The 22,783-nt window shown below is 45.9% G+C and overlaps 1 protein-coding gene across 41 annotated transcripts in view; it reads left to right on the top strand.

Annotated features, from left to right (window-relative positions):
• Positions 1 to 22,783, top strand: part of LPP (LIM domain containing preferred translocation partner in lipoma) — a 657,925-nt gene that overhangs the window by 24,262 nt on the left and 610,880 nt on the right. Inside the window, exon 1 of one of the 41 annotated variants that reach the window (XM_072752425.1) lies at positions 4,639 to 4,737. The exons of 39 other annotated variants lie outside the window; for them this stretch is intronic. The gene's annotated coding sequence lies outside the window, so the exon portion shown is untranslated. Of the gene's footprint in view, positions 1 to 4,638; positions 4,738 to 22,783 lie in introns of those variants that run through there. One more of the 41 variants, XM_072752460.1, reaches the window with a different exon arrangement.

Here is a 22,783-nt window from a genome sequence, read left to right as displayed (position 1 = left end):
TCAAACCGCTCTTCCTTGGCTGCAGTTAAACTGCGAGTCATCATTTACCTCTGTGGTTCTTTTACCTGGGGGTCACACTGTTGGGCAGTCACAGGGAGCTTCCTGCAGATGCTTGGCTTTTGGCAGCCACCTTGTGCATTAGTGAAGGGCTTTTTTGTGCCTCCATGGTTACTGTCTGCCATTCCAGGGACTGGCTCAGTAGCTCATTGGTTCAGCTATCCAGGAGGCTGTGGTCTACGCAGGAAACAGACATGCAAACAAAATTGGGGCGCGGGTGACGTGGCGGGTGTGTGTGTACCATACGCAGAGGAAGTGACCCAGCGGCAGGGTGGAGAGAGCCCATCAGGCTCTGAGGACATGCAGATGTGTCTGGCCATCGAGAAGAAAAAGAGACATTTTGAATGCACTGATGTGAGCTCTGTGTAGCCACGGTCCTCCCCATTCTCTATCATCGCAGAAGCGTGCAGACCCCTCCCGCCCCCCGTGGCTTTTGATTTTGTGCTGTCTTCTGAGTGAGGCTTCGGTTTGGCTCACACACGTACCTTGGACGGTACTGAAGCCCCTCCCAGGCTCCCGCCTTAGCCCTCTGGCTCATTGCCCTTCTCAGCCTGGTGCCCTGGTGCCACTGGGGCTGGGAGGATTGTCCAGACTGGTGTGTCTCCCTTGGTTTCCCCTGGGATTCCGGACCCCTGCCCTTCTGGGGTGCCCATATCTAGGGCACACTTGTCTCCCCAGTACATGCTGTGCACTTGTCCTTTCCTCTCTTGCTCTCGTTGTTTCCATTTAAAGCCCTCTTGAGCAGGTCTGAGTGTCTCCTGCCAGCAGCATTCCTTCTGGTTTACTGGAACCCCACTTCTCATCGTGCCAGGAATGCAGCCGTGCAGGGGACTTCGCAGAGCCACTCTGCAACCTCTCCTCTCCGAGATCATGACTGCTGGCTGGAGCAGTGGCTGGCATGGCCCTCTCTTATCTGACCCCCCCCACACCCCCTAAGCAGGAGGCTGTCTTTCCCTTCGTCCTCTGTGCCCAGCCTCATCCTGCCTGGGTTCCATAGACGGGCAACAGCCCCTTCCGGCCAGCTCCTCTGCCTCACACCGGTGCCTTGCCCATCAGAAGCAACACAGAGGGCTGGCTGGGTCTGCTTTAAGGAGCAGTTCGACATGGTCCCCTAGCAGTGCCTGGGACAGTGAGAAAGTTTTGGTTTGAATTCCCAATTAATTTTATTTCTGGGCAGAAATATATGCACCCTGTGTTTGGAGAATTTTTAGGAGACCTGCTTTGTGAGTGGAACCTAGTGAAAGGCATTTAGCTCTCGGTTTTCCTCCTGTTCTGGTTCTCATGGGCCTCTTTGATCCCTGACTATGCTTTAGGAAAAGCAGTGGCCCCCCCCTCCCCCCCAGCGTCCCACCTGGCCTCCCGCCTTCTCACTCACCAGCCCCCATGGCCTCTGGGGAAATCCTTTCCCCTGCTGCCCACCTCCACCCTGCCATGATCCCACCCTGCGCTGGTTCCAGGATGGTCTCCTGGCAGCCCCTTGCCGGTCCTATTCTATGCTTCTGCTATCTTGAGTGTGTTTCTGGGCACACTGTCTTGCACGCCTGTGTGTCTTAGCATGTGCTTTCCCGTTGGTCCCGAGGGCCCTTTGTTTCTGTCTGATGAACACCTGCTCATCCTTCAAAATACAGCACAGATGTCTCTCCTTCTCTTGAACCTCCTCTCAATCCCCCAGGAAGAAGTGAAAGCAAAAACAAACCTAAGTCTTATTGTGTGTGATATTGTTCTAAGAGTAGTATATGCTCATAGTAAAATATTTCGATGCAGAACCAAATAAAGGAAATGAGAACGACTCATAAATCTACTATTTAGATACAAGCTCTGTTTTTAATGATCTTGAGGAGTTCCTTTCGGTATGTTTTTGTACATTTGCATTTTGCTGACTTGATAGTCTTACTATGTATATAGTTTTATATATAGCCATTTCACCAAACGGCAGAGCATGAACACCTTCTCATGGCATTAGGCATTATTCATGCATGTACTTTTTGCTGACTGCATATTATTCCATCTTCAGAATATGTCATAATTTTTAATTTTTTTTGTTGAGTAGCTGACATTTGAATTTCTAATTTTTCTTTATCGTAATTAGCACTATGATTGTAAATAGCACTGTCCTTTTTTTTTTTTTTTTTTTTTTTACGAAATCTATTACGAAATCTGTGCTTCTATCACGTAGATTAGTAGGACATGAAATTGCTTGCTCCAAAGGCACAAACTTTTTTTATCCTTAATTTCAGAATAACTCATGGTCACTGAAGAAAATTAGGAACATATGGGAAAGCACAAGGACGAAAATAAAAACCACCTGTAGCTACTTGTAAAAACCAATATGAAATTTGCTGTATAATTGCATGTGCGCATCTCTCTTTCTAGCTTGGGATCGGCACACAATTCTGTAAACGTCCCGATAGTAAATATTTTAGGCTTGTGGGCCTCATATGGTCTCTGTCACATATTCTTCTCTTTCTTTTTAAATAAAACTTCTAAAAAAAAAAAAAACGTTCCTGGCTAGTAGGTCATGCAAATAATTTGCCAACCTGGTTTTAGCCTCCAAAGTGGGACCAGGCTGTACATACTATTTTGGATTTGTTTTCCTCCATACGGTAACTAACTGCCTTCTTACTGTTCCTCATGGTTTTCTGTTTTGTACTGCCCACATGGTATTCATGGTTTCTTGCTGGAATGCCCATGCCTCTGATATAGAATTTAAAACATGTTATATTGTGAATATTTGCTGAGATGTCTGTTTTTCACGTTTTATTTATCTCTTTCTTTCTATCCCCTACAGTGCCTGAGTGGTACTTAGGTACTTGCTCAGTATATCTTGTGCAAGTGTACCCCTTCAAAGTGCCTGTGGTCAGGACGTTGCTTCTCAAGATTTGTGTCTTGTGCTGCTAGCATCAGCATTACCTGGGAATTGTTAAAAATGAAGAATCGCAGCCCCACCTCAGAATCTGCATCATAAGTTCCTCAAGTGATGTATATGCACATCAAATTTTGAGAAACAGAACTCGAGAATTCACTTCTGCTCTTTTGGGTGTATATTTATTTATAGGCATCCCCTCCCCATTGTTTTCATGGTTAGGAACCTCCTAGGAATGGACTTCAGGTATTCACTAAGTCAGGAACTGGCCTGGTGGGCTGGAACAGTTTAGGATGTGGCCTTGGCTGCCATCTCGCTTCATGGAACCTGTGTGGCTACCATGGCTTTTGGCTAGAGATGGATGTGATGGTAGGAGAAGCAGACATTTAATTAGTTGTTGTGTGTCAGGCCCCATGCCAGGTTCTTTACCCATGTTCTCCTAAGGGTGAGGCTCGATATTCTCAGCTTGAAGGAGACGTGGGGAATCTTGAAAGCCGCTGATTCTTTTATTATTATTATTATTATTTTAGAGAGAGAAAACACAAAGGGGAAGGGCAGAGAGAGAGAGAGAGAGAGAGAGAGAATCTCAAGCAGACTCCCCACTGGGCGTGGGTCTCACAATCCTGAGATCATGAGCTGAGCCAAAATCAAGGGTCAGATGCTTAACCGACTGAGTCACCCAGGTGCCTCTAGGCTGCTGATTCTTAACCTTCAGAATCAGCCAGGGAATTTAAGAAATGTTTTTTTTAACATTTAAGAAATGCCCAGCTCCTGCTCCAGTCCTGAATCAGAGCCTCTGAGATGCAGGCTTTGTCATGAGTACTTAGAAAAAATTAAGAACCAACAGTCTAGGCCAGTATCGTGTTGTATGGATGAGCAAAGTGAGCCTCGAGTGCCCACTGAACCTCCCAGGGTCTTCTGGATTGTAGTACAAAACCAGGCCAGGATCCTGTGTCTTCCCAGGACCAGGTGCTGCTTGCTGGCCTGCAGTGGTGGACAGGAAGTAAAACCCCTTGACGAGGGAGCACCCTTGTCCTCAGGGTGCTGAAGCCGACGTGCCACAGTGTGGTGAATGCCTTGGCAGGTGGGGCATAGGAAACACACACAAAGTCACCAATCATGTGCTGTTTTCCCCCTCCCTCCTTCCTGGTACCTGTTTCTGATGCTCAGAAGAAGGGGCTCAAGCAAGGTCAACAGCTCTAACAGCTTGATCAAGGCAGTTGCTGTGACATCTTTAGGCCTCCTTCAGCTTTGCAGAGGGGGGGCAATGCCCTGAAAGACAGGGGCAAAATAATCTATGTTCTCTCTGACTTTTCACTGGGCCCTCCGAGCCAGGGTATCTTAATGGGAAGCCTCGTTAGCCCCTGCTTCCAGTCATGCCAGCCAGAGGGAAATAGAATGGGATGTTCGCCGGGGCTTTGCAAAGACATGCTATGGAAGGGTGTGCAGACATTGCACAGAGGCCAGGGGTGTGATCAGCACCCTGATTCTGTGTTGGCTGGAATGGGAAGCAAGAATAGCCTAGTGTCCGAGAGGACTGCCACTTATCAAGTGCTCCCTATGCCAGGTACTCTGCTCGCATTATGTTTCTCCTGGTTCTTTAACAGCCAGAAGACGTTGGACGCCCTTCTCCAATGAGCCAGCTGGTATGTGAACCTAGTTCTGCTTGATTTCAAAGTCCATGGTCTTATTTGTCTTGTGACACTGCTTCCCTAGTTGGTTCTCTGTTGATTCCTTCTCACCTGCCACTCCCAGGGATTTCACCAAAAAGCCCACGGAGGTAGATGAACTCAATACTTCAGAACACAAAGAAAGAGGTATCAGAAAATGGGGTAGACTGCATCAAGTATTCAGACCTTTTGGCCAGTGGAAGTGTTTAAGGACTGATTGTGTGCCTCTCGGGTAGGAGATTGTCAGGTGGGGAGTCAATGGGCCAAAATGTTGTGAATCTAATTGGAGGAGCCAGTCATAAGCAATACAAAGTACATTAGATGGGAATGTATACAGTGGGTACTGGGTGGGCGCTGAAGTCTTGATTTTGTGTGGCCTGCTTCTAGCCACAAGAGCTGGGGTGCTTACTGAGGGTCTGCAGCGGGCCATACCTTCCACTTTTGGGGTGTCCTGGGCATGAGGGCCTGTCCACAGGGAGCTCCTTGTCTAGTACAGGGTGGGGGGACATACTCCCTTGTAGACTAAGTCCAGACCTCGTTGGGGGCAGAGGACAAGAGTATGCCTAAGCAGCTTAGAAGAAACGGTGGGTCCTATGAGCAAGGTTGGGCCCTAGGGTCGAGGGCCTCAGATGATAAAGAAGTTGCAGAGTGAGTCCTTTGGGCTTCTTCCTATAGTTTATAGGATCTGCTAAACCAATTTCTTTGCAGGGGGGTGGAGAGAAAGCAGAGGTGCCTTCCTTAATTCAGTAAGCATTTGCTGTGTGGCCACTGTGGGTGGAGGGGGCTGGTGCCAGCCTCCAACTAAGGGTGAGCAGCAGTGAGTTGGAAGAAGAGGTCAGGTGGGGGCTTACTGGGAAGAGGGAGCCGTGTAGGTGAAGGTCTGGACCAGACTTGCTCATTCAGTGCCCTTGAGGTGTGGAAGGGTCGTGTACCCCTGTGCTCTCCTTGATCTTAACAAAGCTGACACGTCTGGATTCAATAGCTTGGTGTGTGGAGCCAGAAAGAGCTAGGGGATCCCCAGGTCTTTGGTTTCCTTCTAGTGATTGGACGCTGATGAAGAGTTAGAAAAAGCTCTTAGAAAAAGTTCCATTTGATCTCTATCTTCTTTTCCCCTCCTTCAGCATGAAATAGACTCCACTGTGTATTATTAACCTGCTGGATACTTTATCTTCCCCCACTTCTAGCTGGGAGATGTGCTGAGGGAACTGATAGTACGTTCTGGTGTTCCGTTTGAGCAGCCCGGGAATGCTGGCTTATGGGGAATGTGCATCGCTGCTGGTGTGGAGGCTGGAGACTAGGGGTGGATGGCCGGGTTTAAGCCATGGCCAACACTTTAATAATTTGCTTGTCCGTGCCATCCTCTTAGGTTCCAGGAGCTTCCAGCCCCGTATCCAGGAACTTCGCACGGCGTAGTGCCTATGCCAGCCAGTGGCTCGGTACATTTTTGCCAGATGCATGAGTGAAGGACGTCCCTCTGCCTTCACATGCTCATCCTGTATGTGACTTATTCTTTCCCTCTTCTGTAGGGTAAGACCATTAAGAATGAGAGAGAGAATGCCTGGAAAGTCCCTTTAAATTTAGAGCCTGAAACTTTTGAAGAATTCATGGAAAAATCTCTTGAGAGTCTCTGGGTAGCTGATAGCCAAGCGCTACCCTTGCTAATGTGGAGTACCCTTCTACACATGGGCCAAGGCGTGCCCCGACGGCTGTATAGAGGTAGCTCCTCTCAGAGCCGGCCTTGGTGCAGATTTCATGAGGTCTGAAGAAAGGGCTGGGAGCGTGCTTGTGTGCACAAAGTGTGTCTTGAGAGCAGCCAATCCGGGGACGTGACGTGGGGAGGACAATCATCAGGCTGTGTTTTTTGTAGTTGAACCCCACGCTCTGGGGTTTGTTCCAGTACAGGATACCAAAGTGATGGCCCTAAATCATGGAGTTGCCTCTTGGAATGGGGAAACCGGCTCATCCAGGAGCTGGGTCGGATCTCACATCTTTGTTTCCTGACAAGGTCACAATTCAGTCTTGTTTGAAGCCTCCCCGCTTCCCTACCTCTTTTCCCTCCCCAGCAGAGGAACTTGGCCTCACTCCTGTCAAGTTTGTGGGGGAAAGGTTTTGATGGATACGCAGGAAAAATAAGCCGATGGACAGAGATCCACAGAAGGCAGACCACCCCCGGCCGTGTCTGGAGACGCCAGACACGACTGGCGGAGCTGCTTCTCACCCCAGAAGCCGGGTGGTGTTGGCAGGGCCTCAGGTGGACAGATGCTGCCTCGTGAGACACAGGGCGTGAGCCTGGACTCCTGACCCTCCTGACCCTCCATGAACCTGGGTCGTGGCAGTGGAGCTCAGACCTGTATGTTTTGGTAGGTCGTGCCGCGGGATCTTTTCCTACTTATCTACCAAGGCCGGGAGCCTGTGGTGTGTGCGAACCCCTGGGAGCCAGATGTGGCACCAGAGCCCAGGTTTGCAAAGGCTCTAAACGCTGCGGGGAGGAGTTCCTAAAGCATAGGCCCAGGTGTGGCATGAAACTTCAGAAGTCCATGAGCGTTGCTCTGAGCTCTGAGAAATGTTTGCAGACAGTCACTGGACTTAGCCCTGCTGGCAGAGACACCTTCTTTGTCTACTCCTTTTGGTGGCACACGGAGAAAAGGCTTGGGTTTTAAAGCCCAGGAGACCCGGTTGTGAATCTGTGCTCCATTACCTTACAACTCTGTGACCTTGGGCAAGTTGTTTCCCCTCTTTCCAGATTCTTCCATCTGTGTAGTATGGAGAAAACATTCTTTCCCAGTGGGGGTTGCAGGGATTGGAGACAATGTCTGTCAAGCGTCTATGCTGGCATGTAGGAGGGTCCCCGTGAATGAGGCATGAAGACTCTTCTCTACCTGCCCTAATCCATCTGTGGCTAGCTCTCCTGCCCTTGCACAAGCCCCTCAGATTGCTGACTTCATGCCTGTGCTCGTGGAATCTCTACTTTCTAGAAAGCTACCTTTCCTTCTGTGCTTATTTCCATTTGCTCAAATCAAGCTTCCATGTGATTTCTAGGGTGCCCTCCCCGGGCATCCCAGCAGACAGTGGCCTGCTTCCATCCTTCTCTGGCGATGTGGCTTGTTTCTTGTCCAGTGCTGTGTGCACATCTCACCTGTCACCTCCCTGAGGTCGGCGTTTCGGTGTGACTCGTCCCTGCCCTCCTACACAGTGTCTGGCACACAGTGCTGGGTGCCCGGGAAATGGCACTTGGGTGGCTGAGAAAAAGAAGTGATTGGGCGAGTGGGGGACACTCCTCTGCTGTTATAATCCAAGAGGAGGAGAAAATAAATGGTTTAGGGAACACCTGGGTGGCTCAGTGGTCGAGCATCTGCCTTCGGCTCAGGTCGTGTTCCTGGGATCTTGGGATCAAGTCCCACATCAGGGGCCCCCCCGCAGGGAGCCCGCTTCTCCCTCTGCTTATGTCTCTGCCTCTCTCTCTGTGTCTCTCATGAATAAATAAAATCTTAAAAAAAAAATTGGTTTAGGAATGGAGCGTTAGGCCTGCGGGTTCCTATTTCCTCATCCAGGGTGCGGGTTGGGATTGCCCGGAGCCACAGTTCCTTGAGACTTACCACCTCAGGCCTAAATCTGCCTCCTTTAATTACCTCCTTTCCAGGGAACAGGAGTCCTTGTTGTCTGCCCAGAAGCAGCTAATTATAGCTCCAACCTCCAGGCCCCGGTGCGCTTCTAGGCCACAGGACTGCGCCGCCTCAGCTGTCTGTTGACTTTGGGATTTCCTCAGGGATTCTTTATATTTTCAAGTTTTCATTAGGGGATGCTTTTTATTTCCAAGCCGGCAAAAAGAGTTGAGGGGTACGAACTGTTGAGAATTTTCTAGGAGGATGTTAAGGGAGAGTTAAAGATCTTGAGGAGAATGGGAAGAGGGGCAGAGTGGCTTTAAAAGGAGGCCTCACGGTACACGTAGTGATGTCCACAAGAGTGGCATTGGATAATGGTTTCCCCAAGAAAGCTGCCTCACATTTGGTGTTGGTGACCTGAGGGTCATGCTATTGCAGCTCTTCTGTTTTCCTTTGAAATTTTTTCTTTGGTAAAATTTTTTTTTAAGATTTAAATTCAATTAATTAACATACAATGTATTTTTAGTTTCAGAGGTAGAGTTTTGTGATTCATCAGTTGCATACAACACCCAGTGCTCATCACATCATGTGCCCGCCTTAATGCCCATTCCCCCAGTGACCCCCTCCCCCACCCCCTCCCCTCCAGCTACCCTCAGTTTGTTTCCTAGAGTTAAGAGTCTCTCATGGTCTGTCTCCCTCTCTGATTTTGTCTTATTTTTCCCTCTCTTTCCCTATGATCATGTTTCGTTTCTTATATTCCACATAGGAGTGAGATCATATGGTAATTGTCTTTCTCTGATTGACTTATTTTGCTCAGCATAATACCCTCTTGTTCTATCCACGTCTTTGCTAATGGCAAGATTTCATTTTTTGGATGGTTATAATGTTTACCCCCCCTCCTTTTTTTTGAGACAGATTATGCACGAGATGAGGGGGAGGGGAGGTAGGCAGAGGGAGAGGGAGAGAGAGAGAATATTAAGCAGGTTCCACGGCCAGCATGGACCCTGTGGCAGGGCTTAATCTCACGATCCTGAGATCATGACCTGAGCCGAAATTAAGAATTGGATGCTTCATCAACTGAGCCATTCAGGTACCCTTTAAATTTTTTTTTTTTTTTTTAAATTTTTTTTTTAATTTTAAAAGATTTTAAGTAAATATTCATAGTAAAAATAGAGTGAAATAATACAAAAGCATTTGTAAAAGAACAAGAATTATCCTATTTCTCTCCACCCTGATCTCATCCTTCACGTGTAACATTTTTTTTTCTTGTTTTAAATTCTTCCGGTGGTGGTTGTCATCTTTGTAAACAGTGTGCTTATATCTTTAGTGTTTGAGTTATTAGTTTTATATATGCCTCCTGACTTTTATGATAGGCAGGGATGAGCTTGTTTACACCCCAGTGGTACTTTGCATCCCTCCTTCCCAATTGTTGACAGTTGCATCACTGATTTACTCTCTCTCCATGTCCTTTATGAGTTTTCTTTTTTCAGTCTTTTTTAAAATTTAAGTTCAATTTGTCAAAATATTGTATAACACCCAGTGCTCATTCCATCAAGTGCCCTCCTTAGTGCCCATCACCCACTCACCCTATCCTCTCTCCCTGTCCTCCCCTTACGTAACCCTTTGTTTGTTTCCCAGGGTTAGAAGTCTCTCATGGTTTGTCTCTTCTAATTTTTCCCACTTAGTTCCCCTTCTTTCCCTTATAATCCCTTTTCCTTTATGAATTTATATAATGTGCATAGATCACCATTTCTTGCTATATCAACTTTGGACAGTGTCTCTTCACCCGCCATTTTGTAAGATGAAGATGCTGGAGCTTCTCTCCACCTTTTCTGTCTCACTTCTGTTCATAATTTGTCACTTATGTTTTATGTGACATTTCCCTTTCTCTCATTTATAATTGGTAATGTAAAATGCACATGTGCATAGTTTTGTAACTATACTGAGTCTTTCGTGCTGTGTCTGTGGGTTGATTTCAAAAGCTGAAAACAATCAACAACATTTACTTTATGATTTCTAGGTAAATATTGCTCAATACAGAGCTAAGTCATGTGCTGTGGTTTCATTTCCTTTTCTAGGGTTCTGAGGTCACCACCTTCAAGCCACTCACGGGGGACTGAACTTTCCCTTAGCATCACAATCTAGCACATTCTCCTATTTCTCCTCCAGTTGTTTAAAATTGTCCCAGGTTTTTGTTTTATTTGCACGGTGAACTTCTTGCCTTTTCTTCTTCTGGCTCTTATTCTTTAATATTCTTGGAGTCTAAGTTTTTTTTTTTTTTTTGGTTGGAAGAAGAAAATTAAGTATTTTCTGCCATAACCCATATATCTTCAGTCTTTCTAATTGCTCTCTTGCTTGTTTGGAGTCTCTTCTGTGTTTCCTTTTGAAATTGATTTATTTTTCTTTTATATTGGGCTGGTTTCTCTAAATTTGGTCATGATTTCTCATGCTGTCCTTTGTTTTGTTCTGGAGTTTCTGATTGCCTCCTTCTATTTAAATCTCCAGCCTTTCTCGTAGTTTCAAGTATTTCCAGGCTCTCATGGAGGAATCCTGAGTCATGCTATTAGCTGTTAGTCATCATCATTATTTTTCCAAAGCAGATATATTATTAAAATATTATCCACCAGTATTTTCTTATACATATTCTTACTAGGCAGTTTGTTTGCTCTTTTTTTTCTCCATTGAATATTCATTAACATTTCCAAATTATTTTATAATTCTTGTGTTTGTAATGGCTACTCCTAGGCCATCGATTAGATGTATATTTTCAAATTGAGCCATTTACATATTTTTGCATATGTATTATTACCAATCTCTGCCTTATAAGTAACGCTGTTATGAATATTTTAATGCATTAGTTTCTTTTATGAGTGCTTAGTAGGGAACGAAAACTGGGAAATCTGTGACATCATCTTTACAGACATAGTCCTGTGATTATGCTCACGTTGGATTCTAGTGAGGATCACTTGACATTTCTTATTAAGGAACATTTTTTGGGGGAAAGGTGCAGTAGGAAGGAGAGAGAAGTACTACCTCTGAATCAACATGTTGAGTTTTCTTGGCAGCTTAGGAAGATCTAGTGTGTCTTACTGCAAACCTGTTACTGCATAGAAATCCACGGAGTATTGCCCTCTTTAAATGAGGCATCTGGGCTCAGCTGTGGCTGTGTGACTTATACCCATGATGTTGCTATCACCCACAAGCTTTGTGTATTTTTTTTCTTTTTTGGCCAAGTATTATTCAGCATCATCACCTCCAGCTGGATCACCTACTTCCCTTATTCACTGGAACAGTCTTTCAGTGACTGTTGGAAAAATCAGAATCATTCTCAAAAACCAAAGAGGTACTCCCATTGAGAATATTCTACAAGACCTACAGCTGCTTCTATACATAGTTTCTAAAGAAGGGATTTGAGCAATGGCATGATTATTAGAATAAAGGGACCACTGTGAAAAACTCCAGTCATAAGAAGCCTAAATTGTGATCTGTTGAAGAGACTGCCTTATTGTTTTATTGTCACCCCACGGCTTTTTGTTACCATACAATTTCATCAGTCTGGCAACATTTGCTTTTTGGTATTTACAAAGTCTTTGTGACATAATTACATAAAAGTGGAACCCTTGCCTTTGAAAAGCTTTGCAATTCATTGATGAACACTGATCACGTGTGAAAGGATACATTCCCAGTTGCTTTCAATTCTGAGCTTAATGAGTCAGAGTCTAATTGTTTTGGATAATGGGTGATGATACTGTACTGAAGGTGATGCTGAGACACATAGATCCAGAATATCATAGCCTGGATAGGATCTGGTTCAACAGTCCCAATTTAATACAAGAAAAGGGGAATCCAGAGGGGAGATGGCCTCACTTAAGGTCATATAAGTAGTTAGTGCCAGAACCAAGTTTTGTCTCCATAGTTTCTCACTTCTGGTCTCTTGGATTTTCTTATACCATCTCATACAATTTAAAACATTTGCAATCTTTAATTTCTAGGTGTCTAGACTGAACTTCATGGGGCTGGAAATTAGATTCTCCATCGTGTAGAAAGATGCAGAATATTTAATAATGGAGAGAATACATTTGCCTGGAATGGAATGAGGAAGAATTTAAACTCTGAGACATAAGGAATCATTCCTGGGATGAGAGAAAGTAGTAGGCCAGCCAGTGCCCTCTGTTATGGTTTAATTGGAGCCATGCTGTTGTTTCTAATCATAGGGGAATTTGGGGGTTTGTTCTTGGTTAAGATGCTTCCTTTCCCTAGAATACAGATTCTACATCTATTAAACAGTAGAGTTGGACTTGGTGGGCTTGGCTTGGTGGACCCTGCAGCTCTGAGCTCCACGAGTCCACGATTCTGGGTTAGGTCCTATGTCCAAGATGAGTTGAGAAAAATAAGCAAGTCTGTGCTGAATCATGACGAGTATCACCTGCTTTGGTCTGGCTGGGAAGTAGGTCAGAGCTTGGCAGACATGAAAATGTGGTTGGCTCCGGCTACAGGTTCTGGCTAGGTCTCCCTCAGACACCTGCCTTAAAAGGGGTCTGGGGAAAAAAAGGGTCTGGGGGAGGGGCTGACACGTTGAGGGGAGAAGAGCCAATTGTGGTCCTAGTGCTGCAGTGATTGACAGGAGAAGGAGCTGTGTGAAGGTGGGGGGGCGGGGAAGCACAGCTGGTAACTGGCACAGAAAGAGAGAAGCAGGCGTATATTGATTGCTCATCATGTATGGAACTCTGGCAAATACATATTTTTTTAAAACTACTCCCAAATACATGGGAAGTAGGTGTCATTATTTTGATGTTAAGGATGAAGAGACTGAGGCTTGGCGAAATTAAGTCATTATTTATTTTAAAAGATTTATTTATTCATGAGAGAACACAGAGAAGCAGAGACACAGACAGAGGGGGATGCAGGCTCCTGGCGGTAACCTGATGTGGTGGGACTCAATCCCAGGACCCCTGGATCACGACCCGAGACAAAAGCAGACACTCAACCACTGAGCCACCCAGGTGTCCCAAGATTGAGTTATTTGTCCATGGTTAGGTCGCTGATGACTGATAGTTCAGGGAGTCACTGTTGAGTCTGGCTCCGTCCAAATTCCCTTTTCTTTTCTTGGTCCATGTGTGGCCCGATGAAGGGGACAGGCACAGTCCAAGGCCTCATCCTGCTTGCAGTCTGGGAAGTGAGACAGACAACAAACAAACAAATCTGTGCTGTCAGAGAGTGGAAGGTGCTATGCAGGAAGCAGCATTAGGGGACAGCGGGTGACATAGCTACATCCTAGTCCAATGCATCCCAGCACAATAAGATCATGTTTTACTGAGCTGGGCTGGCCCAGGAAACTGGACAGCTCTGGGCTGAGATGCTTGAGGTTTGACTTTAGCCCCAGCTATGCTCTGAACCAGCTGTGTTTCTTGGAGAAGTCACCTCCTCATTGTTAATATTGAGGACAGAAGACTCTGTCCTTCCTACCACACTGGATGATGAGGGAAGAGAAAGTGAACCAATGTGATACGCAACAATTTTTAAAACCTCAGTTGGTTATAAGAAAATACAAGGAATGTTTCCACTAGTTTTGGTTAACTTTCAAAAGGAGAACTCTTATGGGTATCTTGAGGGAACATGTTTTTTTTGGTCACTTCTGTAGTTCTAGAATGAGGACCCCAGGCCAATCTAAGACAAGTTTGGGTGAGGTTTGGGACCACTGGAACCGTGCAGCAGAGAGCTGGCCTGGGGGATGTGCCATTGGAGAGAGGAAGAGAGATGGGGGGACTGTGGCTGGGGCCAGGGAGGTGGATGGGATATTTGCAGGCGATGGAAGTCGATTGGGTCCAGCTTTGCACACAGTAGGGCAGTGGGGCACGTGGACAGTAGGAACTTATTGAAGGCCTACTATGTGCCAGGACATGGCTGAGGAGCGAGTGGCATAGCAGATGTCGTGAATCAGTTAACTGATTGCCCTCTGTTGAGTCCTCTGGTTGCTCAGGGGTCATGTGCTTCTGGCCCTGAAGGAGCATCCTACCTAGTAATTAATCTGTCCTGTTCCACAGAGTGTGCAGATCAGCATTTAGTTTAGTAGGTGAGTTATCCATGTTGATGGGGATGATATTTAAATGTGTATAATACCCGGTACTGAAGGGACACCAGCTCTGCCAGGGGAATCTTTTTGTTCCCAGATAGGGGAGAGGTCCTGGGATCTTCAGGGATGGTTTGGGAAAATTGGGGTCTCATCTGGGGGCCTTGAAACAGAAGCTTCTTAACAGCAGGCAAAGAAACACTCAAATATTTTAGCAACATGTGTGACTGGATCTCTGTGAACTGGGAAATACCAGCCTTGCATTGGTGTCCAGTACCCTTCATGCCATCAGTGTACTGATGTGCACACAAAGTACGATGGAGAGAATGACGGGAAAGGCTTCATGGGGTCAATGATGTGGAGTTTTTTTTTTTTTTTTTTTTTGTAGTTGGGTTTTGTGAGATGAATAGGAGTCTGGTAAAGAATTTTTGAGGCTAAAGGGAGAAGATGGGCAAGAGCACTGTTGTGTGAAACAGCATGGACCTTGACTGGTTGAGGGATTGGAGCAGAAGGGATTTTGTGCTCAGGGACCTGTGAGTGAGCACCATGGTACCGCTGACAGAGCGGGGGAGGAAGGAGGGACAGCAGGATGTCCATGTTACCCCTCTCACCAGGGAAGGGGAAAGATCTGGACCTGGAAGGAGCAGGTGCATTTTATCGTTATTTTTATTGTAAGTCATAGATAGTCGCCATGTGCCAGGTGTGAGGCAGTTTGCTAGCATGGTCTCTGATCTGCCAGCAGAGGTAAGGTTTTTGTCATTCCCTCATCTTACAGCTTAAATCAGAACTGAGCGTGTGCCTTGCGCAGTGTCACACAGTGGCATGCGTGCCTTTGAACTCAGGTCTGACAGCAAGGCCTGAACACCCCACTCCCACACCGTGTAGCCTCTGCGGCCTGTGACTTTGTAGTGACATCTCTGAGGAACCGGTGTGTTTCTTGCATGGAAGTGTAACTTGTAACAAAAACTGGAGCCTCTGCCGTCGATTGCAAAATGAGGATTAGAGTCCTTCCTCCAAGCAGTGGCAATGCTCAGGGAAGAGGGAGCCTCGGCTCAGCTGCCTTTCCGTCCCCTTGGCAAGACCATTGGTGGGGAGATGGCTGCTTCAGTCTACCTTCTGCTGCATATTTCTGGTCTTGTGATCTAGATCTTTCTCAGAATACCTCAGCAGCGTAGTTCCTGGTTGGGATTTGGCCTCTCCTGTAACTTTAGCGCAGGTGAGGGCACAGGTCTGTGTGTGGTCAGGCACAGAAGGGTGACACAGAAGGGTTCTGTGCATGGTCTGCTGGAAACTGATTGTGATGGCTGCTTTGCCGCAAGGATTTTACTGGCCATGGCCATGGAGAATGCGTGGCTGAGAAATACGAAATGGAACAATAATTTATCTTTTGCTAGTAGAACTGAGTTTGGATTAAATGACATTTGCCACAGAGTTTATCTGTTTTTGAACTTTTTCCTTGGTGGTGTTCTTGGCAACCTGTCTATCAGTAGTTTTATCTAGCTGGATGGGTCAGTGGGTATTTTTAATTTGGCTTTAAAAACTGGGGTCACATAAAGAGAAATAGCAAAAGGTGTGGGTTCTGGCCAATAGGGTTAGAGGCTTTGCTTTGCTACTCACATATTGTGTTCCCATGGTCTCCTACCCAATCTCAGGGCCTTCAGACCTTCTTATTGGTCTTATTTCTTTCCTGCTAAATTAGGGTGCTGGACAGCCAGGTGAGCACCCTCATCTCAGGAGTCTGTGACTATTCTTTACTCCTGGTCAGTTAGCCACACAGTTTTGAGGGAAGTTTTTACATCAGGTTTGTTGATAGTGACCCTGACCAGCAGAAAAAAACAGATTGATCATCTTCATTTTTTTTTTTCCACTTGGCAGCTATGCACCTAAGAAGTCCTTATTTTAACTTTATGCCTTTTCTGATTCCCCCAATATTTCTGTGTTTTCTACTCAAAGCAGGATGAAACCAAATAATTAGTACCACGTACACATAGCTCTTGGAATTGGGTAGGGTAGGGAAAATATTTCACTATGAAACTCTAAGTGACGTACAGGGCATTTTCCATGTACTGTCTGTAGAGAGGTGATGAAGCCTTCAACGACACCATCTCCCAGGCATGGTCAGACCCTGACCAGCATTTGTTGGTCTCCACTTTATAGGCAGGCTCTACCCAGTTCTGCGAACCTCAGAGTGTGATGACTCTGGGAAAGCCTAGTTGTTTTTCTCTAGGAAAATCAAAGTGACCATACCTTCTGTGGTTTTTGAAGGGAGAAGAGAAGAATAGTGATGTTGGAAGTTAAAATACTATGTTTATGTAGCCCTGCAGAGTTTTGCTTGTTTATGAATATGTGCGCATAGATATGGTAGTTTATAATGTTACAAGCTCATATGGCATATATTTATAATATAAGGAGATTTCTGGGTGATACCTTTCTTCCGTATATTTTAGTGTCTTCACTAGTTTGAGTTTTACAGTGAGACTATGAGGTATGCAGAGTTGAGGTTATAGTTTTTGGGTGGGGGAAATGGAGGTTCAGAGAGGTCAGTGCTTGAGATATTTGTGACTCATTAGTCATTAGTGTTTCACAGAGTTGTTTTGCTCTAAGAAAATCAGACTGACAACATTTATGATTTTTGAAGGAAGAGAAGAAGTTTACAAGGATTGGAAATTATGCTGTTTATATTAATATTAAGCTATGCCAATGCTCTAGTCATAATATGACTCAAGACTGGGAATTTAAAGTACTATTGATAGAGGGTGAGAAGCCATGGAAAGTTCACAGATTTTTCTCAATGGATGACAGTCCATCCATTTATCCACCCATCTATTCTTCTATCCATCCATGCATTCATCCTTCTGTCCATCACCTATCTATTCATTTCATCATATATATATATTTTTTTTTACAAAAGTATAATGTGCCAGCTTCCATGCTGAGCCCCGATTCATCAAAATTAAATCAGAATGACATGTGGCTGTTGAGGATTTAAAGTGTGGCCCATTTGAATTGAGATATGCTGTAAGTGTGAAGTATTTATCAGATTTCAAAGGCTTTATAGAATTAATAAAATACCTTACTAATAAATTTTATGTTCATTACTTACGAAGCGGTAATATTTTGCTTGTATGGGGTTAAATGAATTGTATTATTAAAATTAATTTCTCCGGCCTTTTTCTTGCTTTTTAAAAATGTGGCTTAGGCTAGCAAGTGACAAATACATTTATGGCTCGCATTCTATTTCTGTTGGGCAGCACTGCTTGGAAGCTCGTTGTCTAGTGGGGGAAGTGAGATACACACCCACATGTCCTTCTCTGACAACATGCCGTTCCCCCTCTTTCCTTCTTTGCCTGGTCTCGCCTTCTTTGGGCTTCTGAGCCCATGTCAGTCTGACGGAAGCCGTTCTTACCCAAGTCTCTGAGGGCCACCTTCATTTCTTTTTTAGCACTGTTCTGATCCGGCCCCCACGGTCTTGTCACTGTTGACCACTCTTGCTTCCTCCATTCTTCCTTTGCCTTTCTGGCTCCTCCTCACGGGTGCTTCCCAGGCTCTTGTTCCCCTCACGTCTCATAAACGTTGGTATCACAGAGCTTTGTCTTTGGCCACCTTCATTGTCTTTGTGCTCGTGACTCCCAGGTGGTTACATTCAGTTTAGAACTGTTGAGCCTCAGAGCCATGTGGGTAAGTGTCTTTTGGGCTCCAGTTGGAAATATTAAAGTTACCTGAGACTCAAGCTGTCTTAGCATTGTTGCCTTAACAAATAATATCACCCCCTGTCTATGGAGTCACCCAAGCCCAGAAACTGGGACATGTTCTGGATACCTGCCCCCTTCCCCTCACCTTTCTATCTTGTCATCATCCTCAGATCTTATCCAAATCAACCGTGGTAGACTCCTACCTGCCCCCCTCCATCTGCACTGTCCTGCCTCAGTTCCCACCCTTAGCATCTCTCACCTGCCGTGGCTTAATTATTCTGCCCTTCGTCCATCCCATTCTCTGATGTCTAGAGTGACTTTCCAAACATGCAAATCCATTCATGCCCTGTCTCTTTTTAAAATCCTTGGATAATTTCTTCATTCAGGATAAAATCCACAAACGTTTGCCTAAAGCAGAAGACTCTTGGTTATTTGACCCCTATTTCTTTCCATCATCATCTCACTAACCTCTGAGACAGATCCTGCATTCCAGGAATATCCAGGAGATTCTCTGTAGCCTCCATGACATAACACACACTGTTCCCTGGTAAGACATCGCTCCTTTCCCCCAGGTTTTCATGGTAGCTCCCATATGCTTTTTAAGATTGTGCTCTGATATCTCTGCTTGGAATAAACCTCTGACCCCTGGTAACTCCAATTCCCCCATTTTTAGCTATTTATTGAAGTTGGTAGCGTTTCCTTGAGAACAAAGCTCATTTCTTTTAATTCTGTATCCTCAAGTCCAAAATAGTACACAAGAGACATTTGTTGAATGAATCAATGCCCAAGAGCAAAGGGTAGAGGTAAATGCTTATAGAAGTTGCAGTGGGAATTCTAGTGAGGTAGGATGGGAGCGGGGAAGGCCCCAGGAGAGGTGGCATTTGAGCTCTGCCTTCAAGTCTGGTGCAGTGGGTTGGGAGGATGCAGAAGAAACCCTGGTAGTCATCCTCTCCGTGCTGTGTTCTATAGGGGACAAGAATATAGAATAGGCCCCTCCCCTGTCCTCACTAGAGTACAATAAGGAGGCCAGTCTTAGGAGTCCATGTGGGCCAGTGTGTGTCTTTGGTTCTCAGCTTGGTTATATAACTCAGCAGAGCCTCCTTCCCCTGGTCCACAGCTGGCATGGCAGACAGGCGTCCCATCCTCACTCGTAAACTGCCCTGGGGGAAAGGAATCCAGGATAATGGTTTGCATTTTCATCTTTACTTCTCCTTTGGAGCTGTCTTTCTGGATAGCAGAGAGGTGACCTCAGCAGCCAGAGACAGGAAAGAGCAAAATGAGTCATCTCAGGCCCTAATGAGGTGCGTGAGGGACCCTTCCTGGGAGGGTCAGGCGAGGTTGTGCTGTGCCCAGGGTGAGTTTTTGCCTCGGGGCTCTAGGCAGCACTGGGGGAGAGCTGAGCTAATTTTACCCACAAGAGCTGACTGTGCTGAAGGGCAGGGCTTATGACATTGGATGCCCGGAGAGCTCCCAGGGTGCAGCCCTGTTATGTATGGGCCGATTTTCCTCCTCCAGATGAATACATTTTTCCATTTGGCGTGCATATCGGCAAGCAGGGTGCTCAGGTGCAAGGAACTTCAGATTTGGTGGGAGGCCATGGAGCTGGGTTTGGATCCTGCCCCTGCTCCTTGCTTACTGTCCTTGGACCAGTTATATCATCTGTCTGAGTCTCAGTTTCTTTGTTCGTAGAGTAGGACTTACACCTGCATCCTGAGATTGCTCTTAGGTTTACACACCAGGTGACACTTAGCCAGCGTCACCACTTGCCAGCCACTGTTGCAGCTGCTCTGTTTGTACTGATTCATCCAATCCTCCAAGCAGACCTATGAGGGAGGTACTGTTGCTATCTCTATTTTACAAATGAGAAAGCAAGGACAGGAACAGACCTTTCTGGAGGCCGACTCTGTGGGGCTGCACAGAGCAGATGGGTTAGTTTTGCAGCCGGCATGCCTTTGAGGTACTGAAGTATTCAGCGGCCATTCTGGAAAACACAGAGGTCAAGCCAAGAATTCTCGGGAAAGAGTCCACGATTATGCTATAAACGCACTTTGTTTTATAGGAATTAGAGTTTAAGTTGACCATAAGCTAGTTTGTGTAGTTCTGATTAGCTCATGCCCTACAATTTATGTTGCTTAGGTCTGTTAGGCTCATTGTGGTGAAGTGAGCTCTTTTTCTCCCCTCCAGACCAGCAAGGGAGAAGGTCTTAGGTACAGATAGACATAAGTCTTACTTGAGCAGATCAAGAAGGAGAGGAATGGATCATCAGTTGATAGATCTACTGTATCCCCCCCCCCCCCCAGCCTTCTGTATTTTCAGGCTGAAAGTACAGGAAAGATGTTCCACATAATTTAAGTGGAAAGGGAGTAATTTGGGGAAAGAGATGCTCACAAAATTGTTAGAGAGGCTGGAACAGTGGGAACAGTGGGAGCAGGAGGCTACATCAGCAGCTATTGAGTTTCAGGATTGATTCCATAGCCACAGTCTGGGTGTGAGGAAGAGGGGATTAGGAAAACACTGCTGGGGCCCTTGGACTGTTCTCAGCATTTTCATAGTGGATGGTAGGACACTGGGTTGCCACATGGAGTGGCATTTTGACTCAGCCCTCCATGATGATGGTACCTGCCTGTAGAAATAGTGGCAGGAAGCTTTAGCTTCTCTTCCACCTTGAAGGTCTCACTCATGTCCATCTTATTGCTGGGTGCTAATTCACTAGCTTCTAGGCCTTGTGGGAAATGTAGTTTTTAGCAGTTGGCTTCTGCAGAGCAGGAAGGAAGTGCTTTAGAGGTGGGAAGGAGTTCTGATGAGCCCATTGAGAGAATATACTCGCCACCTGCACACTCCTTTAGACGTGCCCATGCATTATTATCCCCAGACACTTAATATGTACCATCAGGTAATACCACAGTATAATTTGGTCTAATGGTCTGCTTAATGTTTGTTTATTTATATAAAATATATAACATAAATATACTTATTATCCCCCAAATGCAGGCCATTTGCCTAGTTTCAGTTTCTGGATTGTGTTCTTCTTAGTGTTTTTTTTTTTTTTTTAATTTCAGCATAGTTAACATACAGTGTTCTATTAGTTTTACTACAGTGATTCAACAGTTCTATACATTGCTCTCTGTTCATCATAATGGGTTCTCCTTAGTTTTGATAAAAGTGGTTGATTACAAATCTGATTACAAATTTTCCTGTTCAATTTAATCTCCTCTTGTGAGTCATGCCCTGGACAGTTGTCTTGTTTACATTGTTCACAAATGTTCATTAGATACTTACTATGAGCCTGACACTATGCTAGATTTGGTGCTGTGGGCATAAGAGTCATGGATGGAGCCCTGACTGGAAAGAGAATGACTGAGCTAGGGACGTAATAAGACTACAAGAAGGTTATGATTGACGTCTGGACAGCAGGCTGAGCAAACTCAAAGAGAAGGGATTCCACCTGGATTGAGAAGCAAGGCAGGTTTCAGGTAGGGTGACTGTGGTTGGGTGGTTCTCGGTTGGGGGGCAGTAACATCTCTCTCAGGGACCTGTGCAGATGTGATGGAGTGCTCTTTGTTGTCTCAATGCTGGAGGCCAGAGCACTATTGTCATTCAGTCGGTGGGGCCAGAGATGCTAGATGTCCTGTAATGCATGCAGCATTGTGGAAATAACTGCCTTTCTTCAACGAGCAATCTCATTCCTGTTGGGAATGACCACGCCTTGAAGGATATGTAGGATATCTATATATGATCTTGGGCTCGGAATAATAGTAAGTCAAGCAAAGGGAACAGTGTGAGCTAAGAGTTCAGTTTGAGTTAAGCAAAGGATGTGTGCTGAGTGGCAGTGGAGAGAGTTAGCTTATGGTGAGAATAGAAGGTTGAGTGCCAATTAAGAAACTTGAGGTATTAGGTAAAGCACTTGGACTTACTCTCTTGTCATTGGGAAGCCACTTAAAATATTAGTGCAAAGTCTGTGGAGCAGAAACCTAGCCTTATCTTAGCACTGTGTCTCCAGTAGACACCAGTGACACCTTTTTGAAGGAATGAAAGCCCCAGGCAAGTCGTTTAGAGGAGTTGGACTAGTTGGCATCTGAATTTTTGCCAGATAAAGGATCCTGTGATCCTGGGAGAGCCTGGCAGGCAGCCTTTGGACTTTAGGAGAGTACACTGGCGGCCTGCTATCCGCACCTTGTCTCTACATCAAATGAGAGGGTGGAGCTCAGGCAGTTGTGCATTCATTGCCTACACTGCAGAGAGAAGCTGATGTCTTAAGCATCTTGAAGGAGATAGGGACTCTCTCACTGCCCTCCCTTGTGGAGCCCATAGGCCATGAGGCGCGTGAAGTGTGGACTGTGAGCCCGCATTAATGCTCTTGCCTTGCCAGCTTATTAAAAATCACCAGTCCCACCAGCAGTTTGCAGACAAGCTTCCTGTGCTTGTGACCATGGCTACAGCTGCTCTAAGGGAGCTCTTGCTGGTCTGAGTGGTGATGCTGTCATGTGGTGGTCCCTGCGCCACCCCGTAGAGTTCTGGGGGTCCTTTGATCTTTGGGTCAGTCCTCCTTCCTCCTTTCAGGATGGGCTTTGGGACTCGGGACGGAACTGACCGAACATGCGTGTGAGATGCTACCTTGTTAGCACCCCTCCAGTGTTTCATTCTGAAACCCTTCAGGAGGAGAGAAACAGGGTGTGGATGTATGGGATGCGGTGGTCCAGGGAGGGAGGGTGGTTTGCCTGGGTCACATAGCGAGCTCACCGCAGGCCAGCCCAGCACCTTTATGGCAGAGTTTTGATTGCACTCCGCTGCTGGGGGAGAGTGTGTAGTGACACAGGCTCCGAACTTTG

This window comes from Vulpes vulpes, chromosome 3 (genome assembly GCF_048418805.1).
Source record: "Vulpes vulpes isolate BD-2025 chromosome 3, VulVul3, whole genome shotgun sequence".
Lineage (NCBI taxonomy): Eukaryota > Metazoa > Chordata > Mammalia > Carnivora > Canidae > Vulpes > Vulpes vulpes.
The sequence above is the reverse complement of the archived record's forward strand: the minus strand, read 5'-3'. Positions and strand labels throughout refer to the sequence as shown.